Below are 19,767 nucleotides of genomic sequence, written 5' to 3' on the forward strand. Positions count from 1 at the left end.
CCAGACTTTTATTGGTAGCAAAATATGGGTCAAGACTGTTAATTAAAAAACCCAGCTTTTAAATTACCACACTGTGTTGTTGGCAAGGCAAATAAATTTCATAACAAAGCAACATATAAATAATATTTAAATTTCCTGCGTCAAAGTGTCCTTGGGCCTAGAGAAGGACATTCTTCAGTCGGTTGATGTTTTAATTTAGATTTAAATATTTAGGGAGTTGTACAGAATGACAATATATAGGCCAAAACTTGCTGAGTCATTCTTTTCTTATTTTTAACCTAAAACAATACAAGGAAAACTTTACTTGGTCAAGGACCAAGGCTTTCTTAAGTGATTTTCTCTGGAGACCTAACTGTCATGCCTGGAAGTAACAGACTTCGGGAGGATCTTCATTAGCTTGGAGTGCCAAGCCTTAGTGTTAGAAGTATTTCCTTGTTTTTAAAAACTCTTCTCAGATCTCTGTTATACTGAACTATAATAATTCTAGAAAAAAATTAGAAAACTTACTAAGAGGTTTTGCTTCAAAATTGTGTACTAAGGAAAGGTTATAGTGTTTTCCTTCCAAAATTCCACTGAAATGACAGATGTAAAAATATGAATGCACCCAAAGTAGCCTTGGAAAACAAGGAAAATGATGGTGGTGGACAAGACACCCAGTTTGAGGAACTTCTGGAAGACACAAAGCAGTTGGGATTACGTTGATGAAAAAATTGGTTGCAAATCCACTCTTCAACACAGCCCCACGAGAGTGCTTCCGGAGAAATGAGAAGATGGTATTTTCCAACAGAGCCCCAGATAAAGTTCAAGCTGGTCGGCAGGGCTTGGGCATAGGAGCAGGTTAAGGGACAACTGAGGGAAAAGCAGAACCCTGAGGACAGGGAAGAAGCTGGGGTGGGCTCAAGGTTACCTACTAGAATAGGTATTGGGACCAAGGAGAAAAACTATTTTTTACCTTTGACACCAAAACATGTATTCAAACTGTCTAAATGTTATTGGAGTGACTACTAACCCTCATGGCAAATTAAAATGGTATAAACCTGGTCATTGGAGACAGACAAATGGCTTTTGCATCCTTGATTATTTTAGTCCTTGGAGACTTTCTTCATTATAGAATTGGTTTCAGGATTGAGTCAAATAACATATATAGCATATATGACAGTGAGTGTGAGTGTTAGGTGATATATTTAATGATATTACAAAGAATGCACCGTGGTATCTGTATTCCAGCCTAGGGGGTTGTATTTTCAATTAAAACTTCAGTCAAGAAATCAAGTCTTTCTTCCAGAAAGTTTAAACAACTTTCCTATAGCATAGCAAGGCAAAAGAAGTCCATGGTGATAAAAGAGGCAGCACAGACTTCTGGCCAGGCAAGAAGACTTTAGGTCACAGAGCACAGCCACAAAACCAAGCAGAAGAAGGAGCCCTTCTCAGACTATTAAGCAAAATGGGGCATCTAGCTTTGTGCAGAGTACTTAGGAGAGGGGACTACAAAATGTCCTTATGATATAGAAAGAAAGGAAACACTGATCCAGGTCCCCAGTAAAGACAAAATTTTCTAAAAGAGCAAGAAAATGGTGTATCAGTACTGGGAAGCATACGTTTCCCTGCAAATCTAGGTAAGTAGCCCCTCCTATAGGAGGTTGTTTTAAAACCTCCTAAACAATTTTTTTTCCTGTTTATGTATTCCATGTTTTTTCATAGTAGGTACACAAAAAATGTTTATTCTTTCTTTTGAATACCTTGAGGTCTGGGGTGGAGATGGGGTGAGTGAGGAAGGAGCTGTCACAATGCATCATAATAAAATAGGTAGAAACTTACAGAACGAGTTGGGAAGGGATGAGACTTAGCTTTCAGGCCAGACACTGTAACTGAGTAGTAGAGCCCTTGGTAGCAGAAATCCACGAAAAGATTTGGGTTTTAAATTGAAAGGAAGTTTGTGCTTTCCAGGAACAGGGCAGCACAGGAGATTAGATGAGCTCCTGAGCAATAGTGAGACAAGGTGACAGCTGAAGGTCATATTCAGAAAGAACATGGAAGAAAAGAGGTCCATGAGTCAGTAAGTCAGTTGGTTACTGCAGGATCAGAAATCTATACTTGTAGCTTGACTATTTAGTATACTCTATGTTGTGTCCCTTTCTGTGTGCCTTTTGTTTTTAATACCGTTCTTTTTGAAGGATCTTCTAGTTGATCCATACAAGCAGTAGGAAATGACTTTGGTTGTGGCTATAATTGAGCAGAAATCCTAAAGGGAGAGCAGCATATCCTGAGTACATTATCAAAAGACTGAGAAAAAAATATATAGGGGCTTTTAGAAAGTCCCTTCTTTTTACCCAAAGATTTCTCGTTCAGCTTTTCTTTACTAAAGACCTTGGAGCACTTCACATTTTGTTTTATTAAGGGAAGCTGTTCAATCACAGAGAGTCTCACACCCATCAGCTGCCTTGAGTACTGTATCTCATTACCTACAATTTCAGCGTCAACCTTGTGGAGTGAATTGGGACTGAATTCTGGACTCAGAATGACATAACAAATAGTGGATTGCTTTAGATACAGAGGAGTCTATTGTCAAAAGAGTTGGCCTGAAAATTGTTTCTTGCATATCCAACATTTTTAAGACTATTTCCAAGTACTTTGGGATAGTGTTTATTAACCTGAGGGAAAAGATCTTTGTAATCTCCTGAGAAAGTTCAGCATGGGCGACAAAAGCGAGACTCCATCTCAAAAAAAAAAAAAAAAAAAAGAGTCCTGAGTATGAACATGCACGCTTCTTGTTAGCAAAGTACTCTGTATCCCTGATATTCTCTGTAATAGCCAGAAGCCAAGTATGTCGGAGGGCAGAACTTGTATTTTCAGGGGAAACTTCCTTCCATTCTATTGCTTCTTTTCTACAGTGATTTCTTGGTGCCCTCTTCCTACCTCACTGATCACAGTGTGAGTTCCTACTGTCAACCTCTAAAAACCAGTGTGAGAGGTAGGATCTTACTAAAATTATGGCTTCATTTTTCATTGGCAAATAGGATTGCTAATAATTTGTTGATGTGTTGTTGTCATTAATTTTAACACTAATGTCTTCTTATACTGAATAGCACTTTACAGCTTATGAAGGACTTCCACTATTTCACTTCATCTTTACCGGAACCCTGTGAGCTAAGTATTAATATAGATGAGGAAACAGGCTGTTTTCCATATTCATTGCCTTTCTCACTTTCATAGAGAAACTGAAAGACTTTCAGCATAAATCTCAGAAAAATAATGTTTCTTCAATCCTTATAATGTCATTTCCAGAATCAGAGTCTATCATTAGATTAAATTCCAGTTTATTTTATTTTGTTGTGGTAAGAACACTTAATATGAGATCTACGCTTCTAGCAAATTTTTAAGCATACAATTCTTTCTTGTTGACTGTGGGCACAGTGTTGCACAGCAGCTCTCTAGAGCTTATTAACCTTGCTTGACTGACACTTTATGCCCAATGATTAATAATTTCCCATATCCCCCTCATCTCAGCCCCTGACAACCACCATTCCATCCTTTGATTTTACACATCTGACTATTTTAGATACCTCGAGCAGAGGACCCACCTAAGCAATGCCTGTACTCCTGACTCATGAACACTGTCAGAAAACATGGCTGTTGTTTTAAGCTGCTAATTTGTTATGCAGCAATGGAAAAATAATGCAAGTGGTCAATGAAAAACACCATGGCAAATCAAGAGGGGGAGACTTTGAAAGAAAGGAAAAAGCTTTATAGTTTAGGTAGTTTAAGAAAGATCTATTTTTATTCCTTTTTTGAGCAATAAGACCTACATTTTCATTTTTGACAGAGTGCCACAAATTGTGTAGCTGGCCCTGGTTGTTACTCCAAGCTGGTAGAGGCAAATCCAATTGCTTACAGGTTTTCCATTGTGTTATCCAAGTACATATAGTATTTGGCACTACCTTTGTGGACATAGTCATGTGTATCATACTGGAGCATTCTCTGTTGGGGGCTACAAATTTTCTCTTCACAATCTAGAACATTATCTTTAAAATCTTAATTTTACAGTCTGAACTAAAATGCCTACATTTCACACTACTGACAAATTTGGCTTCTAACACTTGTATACAGGATTATTCATAGCAACTCTTGGGAGGTAGAGCTAATGTGATTCTGCATACAGTATTTTCAGTACATAACATGAAATTATTGAACAATACATAATCATTTATTAACTGTCTCTATTCTTGTCAGTTACGGTGATTTCCAAGGATTTTTATAAAGATTGGCTTTCTTTTTTTTTTTTTTTTTTTTTTTTTTTGAGACACAGTCTCACTGTGTTGCCCAGGCTGGAGTGCAGTGGCACGATCTCGGCTCACTGCAAGCTCTGCCTCCCGGATTCACGCCATTCTCCTACCTTAGTCTCCCGAGTAGCTGGGACTACAGGCGCCTGCCAAAACGCCCAGCTAAGTTTTTGTATTTTTAGTAGAGACGAGGTTTCACCGTGTTAGCCAGGATGGTCTCGATCTCCTGACCTTGTGATCCACTCGCCTTGGCCTCCCAAAGGACTTTCTTAATAATGTTTCTTTAGCACTAGTTGCAGACTTCTATAGTAGTGCTATGCCCTTCAAATGGGTTGTTTTGCCGATGTTCTTGGGATATGTAAGTGTAACCAGTATGGCCCCCTGCACTAGTGTGGGGTATAAATATAACAATCCCCTTTTACATTCCAGTGGATTATTCTAGCTCCATATATTTATGTTAGCAGGAAATCCAGCACCAAGCTTTTATGAAGTCCATCATCCTAAATGGTCCAAGATCCTGAGAAGCTTACTTGGCCTTATTTGCATGGTTGCTCTTGCTTACAAATGCCAGGCCATGTTGCCCACCAACTAGGCTTGGTTTTCAACTGCTGTGGCTTCTATTGCTGTGACACAGTGTTGCATCTAAAGACCAGTTGCCTCCCTAGTTCTGATTGCCATACAGATCTCCAAGGTACAAGTGATTATGGTTTTTACTCACAAGCTAGCATTTATGGGGTGGCTGGGTCTGAAGTTGTCTTAAAGGCCTTCCTCATCATGATCTATATATTCTGTGTGGAACAAGGACCGCTAGTACAGGTTCTTACTTTCCTTGTTTTCTTTGGGTTTTTAAGGTCCTTTCCTACAAGAGAACTTTGACTGACATTATCCTAAAACCTCAGAGTTCCTAATAATTTTAATCATCTGAAGAGAAAGGGTCATGGGCTTTATCTTATTCCTCACTGAAGCCTACTTAACTCCATGCAAATTTACTTTCCCTCTCTTCATTTCCACCGAATCACAAAAAGAATCTGAGATTTGTAGGCTAATAGATGTTGTGTTAGTTCATTTATGCTATAACTGCATGCCACAGACTGGGAATTTAGATGAACTGAAGTTTATTGGCTCACAGTTCTGGAGGCTAAGAAGTACAAGACTGAGGGGCTGGCACTTGGAGAGGGACTTCTGCTACATCATAACATGGCCAAAGGTGAGTGACTGAAAGAGAGTCGAAAGGAGGACAAACTCATCTTTTTATAAGGAACCCATTCCCATGATAATGACATGAATCTATTCATGAGGACAGAGCCCTCATGGCCTAACCACCTCTTAACTGTCCTTCTTCCTAATACCGTTCCAATGGCAATTAATTTCCACATGAGTTTGGAAGGTGACAAATGTTCAACCCATAACATATGTTGTTCTACTTCTATTTGCATAACCAAGAGTGACCTTTATAGTGTTATGGGAAGAGTCCAAGAACTTTCCTTGCAGAGTTTTCTGTGTCCCCTTAGGAAAAGCAGTTGGCAGTGCTAACTTAAATAAATAAAAATAGGTTTACCTGTGCCAACTACCTGTACAGATGTGTATGTTGAGAATGTCTTATTTAATTTTTTACTCCCTAATCACTAGCAAGGAGGCTAGCATAGTGCCTTCACAAAATATATTGTCTCAGTCCGTTTGTGCTGGTATAATAAAATACCACAGACTGGGTAATTTATTTAAAAAACAGAAATTTATTTCTTACAGTTCTGAAGGCTGGGAGTCTAATATCCTGGCACCAGCAGGTTCAGTGACTGGTGAGGACCCAATCTCCAATTCCAAGATAGTACCATGTTTCTGTATCCTCTGGAGGGGATGAATACTGTGTCCTTTCATGGAAGAAGGGACAGAAGAGCAAGAGAGATGAACTCCCTTCATCAGGCCCTTTCATAAGGGCACCTAATTCCATTTATGACATGACTCAATCACATCCTAAAGGCCACATCTCTTCATATGTTGCATTGGAGATTAAGTTTTAACATGAATTTTGGAGCAGACGAAAACATTCAAACCATAGCATATATGCTTCATGAATGTAGGTGGAATTGAACAGAAACAATAATCAATACTAGCATAAATTCTTATCTTACAAATTAGGGTGTTTCATACTTTGTCTACCTCACTGCTTAGCTAAGAGTTACTCTGCTGTCCAGAAATTTGGAGGTTGGACACTGGGAATAATGATCCATGAAACTAGCTTGCTTAGTCCCCTGCTATCTCAAGGTGTAAACCAAGACAAAACTATTTTGATAATCCCTCAAACCAATCCACTTGGCTGATGATATTTGGATCCACCTGGCTTAAGAATGGAGATGACCACAGACCAGGGTGATATCACTGCCCATTCTTGATGCTGCCCCATTGTCTGAATTTACTCTTGGGATAAGTTATGCAAACTGACTTCCCCGAGAAGGATGCACTTTTGTAGCGGATGTTTTTCTGGCTGACAATGATTCCAACATATGGCACCTCCTAGGAGACACCAGAAGATTGAAACGCTCTGATCTCCATGCTTCAACTGCATTCCTTCAAATAGCTTGGTTATAAAACCCACAACAAATAAAACTTCCTTTAACACTATCAGAGTGTTAGGAAGAGCTAGACTGTGGTATATATTTAGACCACTTTGTACCTGAATTTAAATTTTAACATTCTCTTTGTAGGCAACCAGTTTCACTGTGTGCACTATACAGAACGATAATGCAAATGAATGTGGTCCCAGTAGCTTGTTTTTATTATGTAGTATTTCAAACATTCAGAAGAATAAATAACACAACGAACTCCTATGTACACATCACCCAGATTTAACTCAGTGATGACACTGTGCTGTGTTTTCAGTCTTTCTCTTTCTCCCTCCCTCTCTTATTTTCTCATAAATAAACAGATACAACTGAAAGTCTTTTGTTTCCCCTCCCCATTGCTTTGGCCTCCCTTCCAAGGAGGAACTCTTGCTCTAGGCTTGCTGTATTTCCTTCCCATTTCTACTGGGGGATGCATAGGTTGTTTCCAGATTTCCCTTAATGGAAACAGTGCTGCAATTCATATTCTTGTCTCTCTGTTCACATGCGCTCGAATTTCCTTAGGCTTTTATATGTAGAACTGGAATACCAGGCCCTAAGTTATGCATATCTTCAACATTGCCAAATCACTCTCCAAAGCAGTTGAACCATTGACCATGCCACTAGCAGCATGTGAGAGTTCTTGTTTCTTCACCTCCTAGCCCAAAACTGGTAAAGGATAGATGTTTTCATTTTTACTGCTATATATTTAACTACCCTAGCTTTACAGTCAGTCTTGATATTCAGAGAGAAAAGCCTACCCTTTATTTTTCTTCCTTTTTTATGTTAAGCCAGGAGTTCTCAAACTTTTGGTCTCAGGAACCCCTTACATTTTTAGAAATTACTGAAAACTCCAAAGAGTTTTTTAAATGCGGATTATATCCATCAATATTTGCTCTATTAGAAATTAAAAGTTAAGATATTTAATGCTTATTTATGAATTCATTTAAAAGTAATATTAGCAAACCCATTGCATGTTAATATAACGTTTTTAAAATAAAGGTAATAAATTTTCCAAAGCAAACATTGAGAAGAATGGCATTATTTTACAGTTTTGCCATTTTAAAAAATGCCTGGCTTAATAGAAGATAGCTAGATTATCATATCTGTTTAATTGAAGATAGCTAGAGCCTCATACTTGCTTCTTCATTCAATCTATCAAGATACCACATATTATGTAGCCTCTGGAAAACTCCACAGTACACTAATGAGAGAATGAGAGTGAATATGGCAAATAACGTTTCAGCGTTATTATGAAAATGGTTTTGACCTCATGGACCCCGTCCTGACCCTTCCCAAAAGGTTCTTGGGAACCCCTAAGAATTTCTAATCACACTTTGAAAAGTGCTTTTCTAGACTCTTTTTGGCCCTTTTTCTTCCATGTGAATTATAGGGTCACTTTTTGAAGATCAAGGAAATAGATTTCTTAACATATTGGAGTGATTTGTCCTTTAAGGGTTGGTAAAACTTGCCTATAAATATGTCTGGGCCTTGTGTTTCTTTGTGGTAGAACTTGGTGCTCACATTGTTTGGGGACCTAATTTTATTAATATATGATTAAAAATATCAATTGGACTGCTGTTGTTTCCTAAAGTTTTAAAATTTAGTGTACTTTATATACTTTTATAAAACATAAAGTTGTTTAAAGTTTTTTTTGTTTTTTGGTTTTTTTTTTGAGAAGGAATCTCACTCTGTCACCCATGCTGGAGTGCAGTGGCGTGATCTTGGCTCACTGCAACCTCTGCCTCCCAGGTTCAAGTGATTCTCCTGCCTCAGCCTCCCGAGTAGCTGGGATTACAGGCATGTGCCACCACGCCCGGCTATATCTTTAGTACAGACAGGGTTTCACCATGTTGGCCAGGCTGGTCTCGAACTCCTGACCTCATGATTGACCCACCTCGGCCTCCCAAAATGTTGGGATTACAGGCGTGAGCCACCGTACCTGGCCTAAAGATTTTTAAAAATATGATTTTGAAAAGTAAAAAAGGAGTCAAAGATTGTCTATTACTTTCACTGACTCCAATGAACACATTTCTGTATTTATTTTACTGACCTCTCAGTTGCATTCAACATACTTACCTACTTACTATATCTTCTGCCACTTTCCATTCTTTCATTTCTTGACATCCCACTCTTCTAATTCTTCCCCTACCTTTCTAGACTCTCACTCTACATCCAAATACTGGATTCTAGCTCTTACTCCTGTTCTTTTAAATCTCTCTCTAAACTGTCTCAGTTATCTCATCTCTCCTATTGCTTTAAAAACAACCTAGATGCTGATAACTTCCCTATTTTAATTTTCAACACAAATCTCTTTTCTGAGTTATAGACTCATATTTCTACCTGAAATGTCAATTTATATTTCACAGGTATCTCAAACTTAATGAGTACAAAATGTGACTTTTGATTCCCACTCCCCAAAATAGTTCCTCTACTAGTTATCGGTACTGAGCATTCTCCATTTACACCCTCTGTTTTCTCTGTACCTTTCTCCACCCTGCTTTGAGCCCAGGATGCTGCTACCTGTATAGGCTGCATCAGTGGTCAACTGTGGATTTCGGCTTCTATTTCAGGTTTGTTGGTGGTAGGGTCGGGCAGGAGATTGGAGGGCAGGAGGAGAGAAAAGTTGGGGTATTGAGTTCCCTGGCTCCCTTCTTGCTAGCCTTGAGTTGGTAGTGGCTGCATTTCTACATATAAGTCAGAAGTTTCATGGAACTTTTTTTTTTTTTTTTAGTTGTGGCTATAACTACAACTGTCAGTTTCAGGAAGTGACTACTCCACTTGCCCTTTCAGACTTAGGAAGGATAATGGCTTCTTACATAGGTAGTTCTGGAGTCCTTCGCCATCCCTCGTTTTTTTCTCTTAACTCTGTCCACTGCTTTGTAAACAGCACCTGCCATTAAACTTTCATCAGTGATGTTGTCTGAGTGTACCATCTGTTTCCTGCCAAGATCCTGACTGATGCATCTTCCCAGTTTTGGAGAGCCACCACCTCTCTGATGACTTAAGCCAGAAAACTGGCATCATTGTCCCTTCTATTCACCTTCCACATCCAATCCATCAACCCATCCTGGTGGCACTGCTTCCTACCCACACCTTGAAATAAGCCATGGCTAAGTGTTACAGCAGCCTCTTTACTGTTCTTCCCATTTTCAGCTTTGCCTCATTCAATCTATTCACTGCGTGGCAGACAGAGTTATCTTTAAAAATATCTATCAGGCTGTTAATTCTTCACTGCTTAAAACACATTAATGGCGTTCTTTTAGTATTTTAGTTCTTTTAGTTCTTCTGCATTTTCAGTAAAATCCAAATTCTTGATCATAGGCTTACAAGCCCCCATATGGTCGGATCTCTACTTGCCTCTCCAAATGCAGCTCATACCTCACTCCAACTTGCCCTCTGATGTTCCAGGCACACTGTCCCCACTGTTGTTCCTTAAACATGGAGAACTCATTTACACCCCAGGGCCTTTGCTTGAGCTGTTCCCCTTGCAGGGAACTCTCCATCTCCTACACGGAGCACTTATTACTCTGTTTTTCACACGCTCTTCTCATCTTTTAGGTTTCTATTTAAATGTCAGTTCTTCAGAGAAGCATTATGAAAATCCTATCAAATTAAGTTTCTCAATCTCACCTTGCCCACACCGCATTATTTTCTATCATTGCATTTGTTAATTCTTTTATAGTTTATTACAACATATAATATATCAATAATGTTATAATATATAACATTATTTTTTGCATTCAGTAAATATTCATTTAATGAATAGATACTTAGGCATTTAAGTAAGAAAAAAGTAGTGTTTTTTTAAAAAATGTTCACAAAAAAATGGCAATGGAAACTGAAGAGAGAATTTTCTTTACCACAACAACAACAAAGATTTACTCTCCCTATATATGTTTTTCCTCTTTTCCCTTGAGAAAATGATCAACATTTAGATGTTCTTAGCCTGTTAAGGATCCAGAAAAACCACTTAGCTGCAGAGAAAATTTCAATTACACAATGGAGATTAAAGTTTCAGTACTTGGGAATAATTATAAAGATGTTTTCCATTATATATGTTCAAGAAAGTAAAAAAGAAAGGCATTAAGGCTCAATGGAAAAGCATTTCAAATGATAATCAATTTATTATCTTTATTGCGATCACAGGAAAATTATTTCAAAACCTCACATCTTGGGTCTAAGGCCCCAAGACAAATCACTTAACGGCATGGTTAAAACTCAAGAATTCAAAAAAGCCGAGATTGAGCAGGAACATTTTAAAGCATCATGCTATTACCAAAACCATTAAATGAAGGGATAGCATTTGGCTAATCATTGAAACACACAGCGATGTTTTCTCCTCTGAGATGCATTTGTTATTTGTACAACTAACTTACCACTTAGAATTCTGAGTCTTTAATTGCAATTATTTTTCATGTATCTGTAGTTTATTCCTTGCTTCTATGTTATAATTTAGAATTCTGAGTCTTTAATTGCAATTATTTTTCATGTATCTGTAGTTTATTCGTTGCTTCTATGTGATAATTTTGTGGCTAGGAATGCATTTAAAACGTCTTTTTATTCTCTAAATAATCTTCTAGAGGACTGTAGTGAACATCTATTAATTTTACCACCTAGAATCCATTCACTTTTCTTTAGCTATAACAGTTGACTGTAATTTTCCTCTGGGAAAGCTCCTCAATCACTTCTCTTGAGCATTGTGATTTGATGAGCTTAATCCCACCTCTAGTTTAAAACAGCAAGCATATTTACTCTTCCAGGAAGGGTAATTGGATGGCACATGATTTCACATCAGGAAATGTTTTAAAACTGTTTGGGGAGGAACATTCTCTTTTTCCCACTGGGTCTGAATGATGAAGTATGTTGGAACCCATCTTGGAAGCAATCACAAGAGAGATTCTTCCCAAGGAGGAGCCAACACCAAAAAATAAAAACATAGAAACAGTCTTGGTCATGTTGAGTCTTACGTCATACATCTGAGAAGAGTTAATTCTTGGACTGTTAAATTGCATTAGCGAGTAAATTCATTTTTTAAAAAAAGACCATTTTAGATTTATAGGTCTCTCACTTGCAACCAGAATAATTCGTGTACACAGTAGGCATGTGATTAATGTTGCTTATTAATTTGTACAAATTTCCTCTTTCTTTCCAGCCCTCTTACAAAAATATTGAAAGACCCTCTTGATTTAATTAAATGGAAAAACAAATCTGTGTCGTGATGAATGTTCTTTAGTTTTTCTGGATCAAACATCTCTGTTTGAAACACCAAAATTTACCGATTAATATACTGCTATTTCCAGGCCATTCTTGATGTATGGGAAACTTTCCCTCTTATATTTACAAAAACAAATAAGGAATCTTTAATTTTTTTTTTTTTTTTTTTGAGACAATCTCACACTGTTGCCCAGGCTGGAGAGCAGTGGCACAATCTTGGCTCACTGCAACCTCTGCCTCCCGGGTTCAAGCGATTCTCATGCCTCAGGTGCTCGAGTAGCTGGGACTACAAGCATCCACCACCACACCCAGCTAATTTTTTATATTTTAGTAGAGATGGGGTTTCACCATGTTGGCCAGGCTGGTTTTGAATTTCTGAGCTCAGGCAATCAGTCTGCCTGGGCCTCCCAAAGCACGAGGATTATAGGCGTGAGCCACCACGTCCGGCCCCAATTTTGTACTCATTTAAAATTAGAACGTATTTCTTTATTCTGAAGAAAGCATTTATTCTTCAGAATAAAAACCTGTAATCAAACAGGTCAATTTAGTTTAATGTTGTACCTAATAAAGGAGTTTAAAACCATTTAAAAAGTAGACATAATTTTCCAGAATTTAAGCATGACAAATACTTTTGTTTAAAATTAAATGATTCAGCCCAGTGCGGTGGCTCAGGCCTGTAATCCCAGCTCTTTGGGAGGTAGAAGCGCTTGAATTCAGGTGGCAGAGGTTGCAGTGAGCCATGATGGCGCCACTGCACTCCAGCCTGGGTGACAGAGTGAGACCCTGTCTCAATCAATCAATTAATCAATCAATAGAATTAAGTTATTCAGATGTATAAACAGAAAATGAAAATCACTTATAATCTCATTCCTAGAAATAATAGCTGATATTTCAAGGCATATTGTTCTAAATACTTTCTATTCATAGTTTTTTTGTTAAATGTAAAAAAATAGAAATATCCTATTATTCTAATAATTATTTAATAACAGTGACAATAGTGTGGCAGTCTTTCCATGTCAACATAAATAAATATCATTTTTAATGACTGCTCAGTTGCTCAGTATTTCATTGTATGGATATACCATAATATTTTTTAAAAACACATCGCTTGTTTTTTTTTGTTTGTTTTTTTTTTTTTTTTTTTTTTGAGACAGAGTCTCGCTTTGTCGCCCAGGCTGGAGTGCAGTGGCCCAATCTCGGCTCACTGCAAGCTCCGCCTCCCGGGTTCACGCCATTCTCCTGCCTCAGCCTCCAGAGTAGCTGGGACTACAGGCACCTGCCACCACGCCCGGCTAATTTTTTGTATTTTTAGCAGAGACGGGGTTTCACCGTGTAAGCCACGATGGTCTCGATCTCCTGACCTCGTGATCCGCCTGCCTTGGCCTCCCAAAGTGCTGGGATTACAAGTGTGAGCCACCGCACCTGGCCATCAACACATCGCTTGTTGAAGAACATTCACATTGATTCTCTAACATTAGTATTATAAATGAGGTTAATAAATCATCACATATTTATATAATTTGTTTTTAGAATACTATCCAAGAACAGTAATAGCTGGCACATTTGAAAATTTAATACATATTGCCAAATTGTCTTCTAAAAAAGTTGCACCTTCCAGCTTTCCATATAATTACAAACTCTGTGAATGAACATCCTTGTTTATTTTCATCCATCTATTAGACAATAAATGGTCCAACTTTGCTGGTTTAGTTTTAATTTCTTTGACAATTAATTAGTGAATCTTTTTTATGGGTGAACTATCAGTTTTTATCCTGTGTAGAAAAACACCCAAAAACTTAAGGCAACGATTCATTACTCCAGGGGTCAGCCAAGTGGTTCTGACTTGGCCTGTGTTGCCTGGGCTCACTAGTGAGTCTTTGCCTTGCTGCAGGCAGGCCAGATACTTTTGCTTCCAGAACTGGCTGTGAGCAAGCTGGGGCACCTTGGTTTTCTTCCACATGGCTCCCAGCGTCATCAGAAAAAGTCCAAGCTGGTTTAATGGTAGTGGGATGGTTCCAGGAGAATGAACAGAATGTGCAAAGCCTCTTGATACTAGACTTGGAACTGGCACAATATCCCATGCGCCTCATTCTACTTGTCAAAGTAAGTCACAAGGCTAGTTAAGATACAACGTGTGGGGAAAAACACACACGCACAAAACAAAAAACTACACCTCTGTTGCCAGGAGCTACAAACTCACACTGCAAAAGGGCATAGACGCAGGGAGAAGATAATTTGAGCTGTGTTTTCAAACCATTTACCAGCACGTGCTTTCTTTAGATCAGTAGGTAGACCAAAAGTCTCATTAAGCACCTTTTTTTTCTAAAAAAAATTATTTCCACAGGTTATTGGAGAACAGTGGTGCTTGGTTACATGAATAAGTTCTATGGTGGTGATTTGTGAGATTTTGGCACACCTATCACCCAAGCAGTATACATTGCACTCAATTTGTGATCTTTTATCGCTCACCTCCTTCCAACCCTTTTCCCGAGTCCCCAAAATCCATTGTGTCTTTCTTATGCCTTTGCATCCTCATAGCTTAGCCCACACACATGAGTGAGGACATATGATGTTTGTTTTTCCATTCTTGAGTTACTTCACTTAGAATAATAGCCTCCAAACTCATCCAGGTCGCTGTGAATGCCATTAACTCATTCCTTTTTATGGCTGAGTAGTATTCCATTGTGTATGTGTGTGTGTATGTGTATCTATATCTATCTCACAGTTTATCCATTTATTGATTGATGGGATGGGCCCATTTGTGTTGGTTCCACATTTTTGCAATTGCAAATTGTGCTGCTATAAACATGCATGCACAAGTATCTTTTTCATATAGTGACTTCTTTTCCTCTTGGTAGATACCCAGCAGTGAGATTGTTGGATCAAATGGTAGTTCTACTTTTAGTTCTTTAAGGAATCTCCACACTGTTTTCCATAGTGATTGTACTAGTTTACATTCCCACCAACAGTATAGGAGTGTTCCCTGTTCACTGCATCCATGCCAACATCTATTATTTATTTATTTATTTATTTGTTTTGTTTTGTTTTTGAGACAGAGTCTTGCTCTGTTGCCCAGACTGGAGTGCAGTGGCACAATCTCGTCTCACTGAACCTCCAGGTTCAAGCGATTCTCCTTCCTCAGCCTCCTGAGTAGCTGGAATTACAGGCATGCACCACCATGCCTGGCTAATTTTTGTATTTTTTAGTAGAGACAGGACAGAGTTTCACCATATTGGTCAGGCTAGTCTCAAATTCCTGACATCAGGTGATCCACCCACCTCGGCTTCCCAAAGTGCTGGGATTACAGGTGTGGGCCACCATGCCAGGCCTATTTTTTGATTTTTTGGTTATGGCCATTCTTGCAGGAGTAAGGTGGTATCGCATGGTGGTTTTGATTTGCATTTCCCTGATTATTAGTGATGTCGAGCATTTTTTCATATGTTTGTTGGCCATTTGTATATCGTCTTTTGAGAAATGTCTATTCATGTCCTTAGCCCACTTTTTGATGGGACTGTTTGGTTTTTTCCTGCTAATTTGTTTGAGTTCATTGTAGATTCTGGGTATTAGTCCTTGGTCAGGTATATGGATTGTGAAGATTTTCTCCCACTCTGTGGGTTGTCTGTTTGCTCTGCTGACTGTTCCTTTTGCCGTGCAAATGCTCTTTGGTTTAATTAAGTCCAAACTATTTATCTTTGTTTTTATTGCATTTGCTTAAATGGGTTCTTGGTCATGAAATCCTTGCCTAAGCCAATGTCTAGAAGAGTTTTTCCAATGTTGTCTCTAGAAGTTTTATAGTTTCAGGTCTTAGATTTAAGTTCCTGATCCATCTTGAGTTGATTTTCGTATAACCTAAGAGATGAGGATCCAGTTTCATTCTTCTACATGTGACTTGCCATTTATCCCAGCACCATTTGTTGAATACGGTGTCTTTCCCCCACTTTATGTTTTTGTTTACTTTGTTGAAGATCAGTTGGCTGTTAAGTATTAGGGTTTATTTCTTGGTTCTCTATTCTATTCCATTGGTCTATGTGCCTATTTTTATGCCAGTACGATACTGTTTTGGTGACTATGGCCTTATAGCATACTTTGAAATCAGGTAATGTGATGTCTCCAGATTTGTTCTTTTTGCTTAATCTTGCTTTGGCTGTGCGGGCTCTTTTTTGGTTCCATATGAATTTTAGGATTTTTTTTTTCTAGTTCTGTGAAGAACGATAGTGATATTTTGAGGGGAATTGCATTCAATTTGCAGATTGCTTTTGGCAGTATGGTCCATTTCACACTATTGATTCTACCTATCCACGAGCATGAGCTTGGGGTGTGTTTCCATTTGTTTGTATTGTCTATGATTTCTTTCAGCAGTGTTTTGTAGTTTTCCTTAAAGATGCCCACTGTCACCACTCCTCTTCAACATAGTACTAGAAGTCCTAGCCAGAGCAATCAGACAAGAGAAAGAAAAAAAGAGCATCCAAATTGGTAAAGAGGAAGTCAAATGCAAAGTTTCTGGATACAAAATCAATGTACACAAATCAGTAGCTCTTCTATACACCAACAGCGACCAAGCTGAGAATCAAATCAACAACTCAGGCCAGGCATTGTCTCTCATGCCTGTAATCTCAGTACTTTGGGAGGCTGAGGTGAGCAGATCACCTGAGGTCAGGAGTTTGAGACCAGTCTGGCCAACACGGTGAAACCCTGTCTCTACAAAAAATACAAAAATTAGCTGGGCTGTGATGGCGTGCCTGTAATCACAGCTACTTGGGAGGCTGAGGCAGGAGAATCACTTGAACCCAGGAGGCAGAGGTTGCAGTGAGCTGAGATCGTGCCACTGCACTCCGGCCTGGGTAACAGAGCGAGACTCCATCTCAAAACAACAACACCAAAAAAACAACAAAAAAACCCCCACAAAAATCAGTAACTCAACCCGTTTTACAATAGCTGCAAAAAAAAAAATAAAATAGGAATATACCTAATCATTAAGCACTTTGGAAACAAATTAATATTTTGGAAGGTATTCAGATTTTTTTCCTCTATGTGAAAGGTAAATCATGATAAATTTATTTCTTCTTTTGTCTCTTGGGTCAAGAAAAGCACTAATTTAATGTCTTCTATTAGCTGTATCTTTTTTTCTGTCACCCCAGTTTTCATTTCAGGTTAATTGAAGTGTGGGTTTTCCAAATTGGTTTTTGCTTAGGCTCACTAAAGTTGATCCATTAGCTGTGAATTTCTTTCTATACATACTTTGAAAGCTAGAATTACTGAAAAGAGTAATTTTTTCCATTTAAAGGTACTTTGCTTATTATTTCCCAGGTTCTGATAGCAATATACTGCTCAGTGGGAAAAGATTTCTCCTGTGATTGAATGTTCCTATCACTGTGTTTAGGAAATTTCTTTCAAATTTTTCTCTTAATATTTTTCTAGTGCTGAGATCCTGCGGTTTGAAGGACTTTTATTTCAGAGACATAGGCCATGCTTAGTGGAGACTCATTCAGAATGGAAACAAAGCTTAGATGCTGATTATCCAAATACCCTATTTTGAATATGAGACTCTTTTTACTGAAAGGACAATTTGGAGAGATATATGGTCAAATGACTAGGCTAAATTTATCTATATTAATTTCCTAAACAATGTAGGTAAATTGCACATTTTAAAATATTCCAGCATCTCGAAACATGGCACCTACTCTCAATATTTCTAATAATCATTCACTTGTTCAGCACATATACAGCACTTAACCACAGGAATGCTTTGTAAAAGTCTAGGGGAACATGAGAAATAAGTCAGACACAGTCCCTGTTGTCCCTGTTTACAATCTACTGTGAGACACAGATAATTAAGGAGGTAATTATAATCATGTGGGAAAAGCAGTTCTTCCTGTAGATTCAGACAAGAGATTCCAGATTTTCAAGGGATCTACATCTCAAACCCAAAGAAGTAAATCCCTCAAAGCATAATGGGGCAGGGCAAGATGGCTCAAGACTGTAATCCCAGCACTTTGGGAGGCCGAGGCAGGTGGATCACCTGGGCTCAGGAGTTCGAGACCAGCCTGGTCAACATGGTGACCAGGTCTCTACTAAAAATACAAAAATTAGCCGGGCCTGGTGGTACACACCTGCAATTCCAGCTACTCAGGAGGCTGAGGCAGGAGAATTGCTTGAACCTGGGAGGCAGAGGTTGCAGTGAGCCGAGATTGCACCACTGCACTCCAGCCTGGGCAACAGAGCAAGACTCTGTCTCAAAAAAAAAAAAAAAAAAAAAAAAAGAAAAGAGAAAATAAATTGAACTCAGGTAAGGAGAGATGATATGCAAAAGGATTATTGCAACAAGGGTGGGGAGACTCTTGCTCTAGGAAAGGAAACTGCAGCATTAGGGAAGGAGACTATAGCAATGCAGAGAGTACCATAACCATGAGATCAGTATGCATCTCTGAGGTGAGCAGAAAAAGGTCTTTTTTTCATATGGAGTAGAGAAGGCTACCAAGAACCATGTGGGGGAGTGGGATGAGGCAGTGGCATGATCAAACAGTGGCTCAGTCTCTGTTCGTGGCCATTGCATTCTCTGGAGCAGGTCTTATAGAGAGGCTGTTCTGCATTCCTACATGCAAGAATGGACCAAAGTCCAGGGGCCTGGGGGAAGGTGAGGAGCCTGAGCAGAGTTTGGTCAAGTCACATTGATGGCATTTTGTCCACACTGGCCAGTGGGAACCAATGGCTAATCATTCAGGAGACACAGAATGGGAATTGGAAGGTCCGTGTCTGACCTTGTCATAGGTAAACAAGGAGGTCATCGGTGGGTTTTATCTAAATCTTATGGGGAAGGGGAATTCCTTGCAAGAAGTCATTTTTTGGAACACTGAAAGTGTGTGTTGGGAAGGGGTAGTTTTGTAATCTCCCCTGTTTTCAAGAGGCACAGGACTTGGGGAAAGTTCAGTATCACCAGTGCCTCTGACACAAAGTCACCTATAACCTTGAACACCAGGTGTTAGGATGAATGGAGTCCATGGTAAGTGCCACGACAGAAAGTCATCAGCCAGTAGTGTTGACATTACATGGAGTCTTGCTAAAAATGCAGATTCTCAGACCTGTTGAATCAGAATCTTCATTTACAGTTGAGTTCCGGGATGATCCATCCACAGGTGAAAGTTTTTGAAGTGCGGATCTGGGGAACTCAGGAAAGCATGCTAGAAGAAATGATCCCCTAGTTAACTAATTCTCTTTCTCTGGTAATGCTCTGATTTGAATGTTCACACATTAATTCATTTATAAAAACTAATTGTTTTTCCAAGAAAGTTGTATTAGTATCTACATGTTTTAGTTATATATTGCTCTGTAAACTACCCCTGAATTTAGTGGCTTAAAACAACAACAAGCATTTATTATTCTCACAGTTTCTATGGGTCAAGAATTTAGGTACAGCTTAGTTTGGTAGTTTGCAGTCAAGACATCAGTCATGGCTGAAATCAACTGAAGACTTGGCTGCAGCTAGAGGACTCAAGGTGGTCCACTCCCATAGCTGGCAAGTTGGCTCTTCTCCGTGCTAGGCTCTCTATCCTGGGGCTTCTCCATAGGGCTGCTTGGGTGTCCTCACAACATGGCGACTAGCCTACCCAAGAGAAAGAGCCAGAGGAAAGCTATCCTTTTTATGACATAGCCTTGGATGTCACATGGAATCACTT

The sequence above is a fragment of the Symphalangus syndactylus genome, chromosome 19, assembly GCF_028878055.3.
Source record: "Symphalangus syndactylus isolate Jambi chromosome 19, NHGRI_mSymSyn1-v2.1_pri, whole genome shotgun sequence".
NCBI classification, from domain to species: Eukaryota; Metazoa; Chordata; class Mammalia; order Primates; family Hylobatidae; genus Symphalangus; species Symphalangus syndactylus.